Source organism: Nannobrachium achirus (genome assembly GCF_963921795.1).
Source record: "Nannobrachium achirus genome assembly, chromosome: 24".
Classification (NCBI taxonomy): Eukaryota; Metazoa; Chordata; class Actinopteri; order Myctophiformes; family Myctophidae; genus Nannobrachium; species Nannobrachium achirus.
The window spans coordinates 9,662,202-9,664,934 of NC_137831.1; positions in this window are offsets into that span (position 1 = coordinate 9,662,202).

Sequence of the window (2,733 nt, forward strand, 5' to 3'; positions counted from 1 at the left end):
ATCACTGTGACATCACAGGTCTATGGGTCTATGGGTCACAGGTCTACCACACTAACAGAATCCATATATGGCCAAGACAGCCCATATCTGTGTGGCTGGTTCTACAGACAGGGATGTCCATGTATGGGCATAAAAGTCATAGACATCATAGGACTTTCACATAACGAATAACTGAGTAAGCATATTTGGGCTCTGACAGCATATATCCATATACAGTACATGGATCTCCATTCTCCATATATGGGTAACTGTTCCGATATACATCACTGAGGCGTCTTACTAGTATAGCATAATAACTACCACAGTAATGCTAATAAATATACTCCTCCAAATGTAGAGTTATAATTTATTAACCACTATCTGGCATCCTTATTTGTTATTATGTTTAGTATTGTTATTATAGCCAACATTCTTCCAAATTAAAACAATGTTCGCGCTAGAAGCTGAAAACTCATCATGATGCATTGTGAACTCGTAGTGGCTTTTTATCGTAGACAAAATAGGTCTTGTTCAAGTCATAGCAGCATCCATCAATAGCATTACATCAAATGACTAGTCCAAACTTCATACATACTGGTTGAGGGACAGCGAATGCATTATTATTGCCGCGGCATAGGAATCATTGCCGCGGCATAGGAATCATTGCCGCGGCATAGGAATCATTGCCGCGGCATAGGAATCATTGCCGCGGCATAGGAATCATTGCCGCGGCATAGGAATCATTGCCGCGGCTGTTGTCGGCAGTTCCGGCGACGCCGTGGCAGGTGCCGCGGTGCCGGGAAGTGTATTCGCTCCTTCTGTACTGGTTAGACTGAAACGTCACAGGTTCAAGTCCCTGCTGCAGTCAGTGACCCTGCGTCTTTCTCTCGCTATCGCCCTGGGAAAACGTAGGGGTTGTATTTTATTCTCATGCTTGCATGCAACACCACTGGCCATCAGAGATGAATGTTTATAAAAAGCTTCTGGGGCCAGTCCATCCTGGTGTGGAGAACACATAGCCTGGAACCAGACCAATCCGCCTGGGCAAAAAAACTTGCCCTTGGTGAATATGGGTCTGACCCAAGCCCCCAGAACCCTGGGGGCACCCTGAAACCAAATGGACATGTTGGCCGTTTTGAGGTACTGCAGTTGGGGCCACTAACCACATGAACGCGCATAGGCTTCTTTGTATTGACGCGCGTTCATACCGGACTCGTTCATGAATTTGAGCCCCAGCGCGTCCATGAACACAAACTATGACGAAAAATCACAGTGGCCCCACTACGTCACGGTTTTACTACGCGGAAGGAGGGGTGAAAACGCCTCATGCGCTGGGTGAGCAACTCAATGCCAGTGGACGGGCGGGGATATCTGGTGTCCTCTCTATTCTTCTTATAACTCTATGGTCTGACCCCGCTCAATTGTGAATCCATTTCCTCTCCTCCCCAAATGGGGGAACCAATCAGGGCCCAGCATTGGTCTGGTCTAACCAATTGTGTCCAGAGCCATTTTTCCCTCAGAAATGAACATTCTGCCTGTGAATCCAGACTAATATCAAATACGCAGTGTGGAATTAGTATGAGCAACGCCAGGCTATAGAACACAGAGCCCCTATCCGTCTGTAAAAAGTGCCCTCTCCAGACCATGAATGCGGTTTTTACTATGGTGGAAGAAATACAAATGTCATCCTCTTTCCATGCCATACCCGAAGGCAGCATCCAAGAGAATTGCCTTGTCCAAACTTAACTCTCCTAAACTTGAATACAGCAGCTTATGTTGAAAGAATTGCCCTCTCCGTGTAGAAATCCATGCCGCTATATGCCACATCTCCAGAATTCACTTGATTATTATGCTTAGTTCAGTGTGGTATCAAGCAGTGAAAATAGGTGACCTCCTCCAGCGACGCGTTGCAAACTTAAAGGTCTGCTATTTTCGATATTTCCCCTAAAAGGCTCTTTTAGAAATGTCAGCCCCTGCCTCTCTAACATTCTCTGCACGTCCCTGATGCTGGACAGACACAGGTGGGGAGAACACAGTCAATGCTGGAATAGATGCAAGGAGGGAAGCAGGCATTACAGATGGGGGTGGGGAGCAGGCGTCATAGCCTCGCAGACGTGCGGAGGGAGCAGGGACATGCTGGCCATTGGGAAAAGCGGGACAACTCCCGAACGGCCGGTTCATTCCCGGCCGGTCCAGGCCGGCTATTAGGAAAAATTAAATAAAATAAAAAGTTCCATTTTGGGGGCTGGACGGCCAACAAAGTAAATCGTCATTGTCGGGCAGAAACCTTGTATCTCCAAGTTTCAAATTTGTACATTATTTCGCAAGGCAAAGCCCTGCTTCATCATAAAAGGCCGTCGCACAAAAGTAGTGAAAACAGCAGATCTACAAGCACACAACGCCTCGCGGTGCGAGGCGTTGTGTGCTTGTAGATCGTCTGTTTTCACTAGTTTAAATCATTTTAAAAATGATAAATACAAAACAAACGGTTTTGGACCATACAAGGGTTCCACCCGACAATGACGAAATATAACTCATGTAATTGGCCCACTGGCTTGTCACTTTGTCACAAATCTTTGAGTAGCAGCAGCGCTATAGAGAGAGATCTCTCTCTATAGCGCGCAATGAGGGCCTCTCTCCAACTCTTTTTCCTGGGTTGAATCAGGGCCCAGCACGTCCCTGGGAGGGAGGATGTATCGACGCAGACAGACATGTGTAGAAGTGCAGTTCACTGCTGTAACCCTCTGTCTTCTC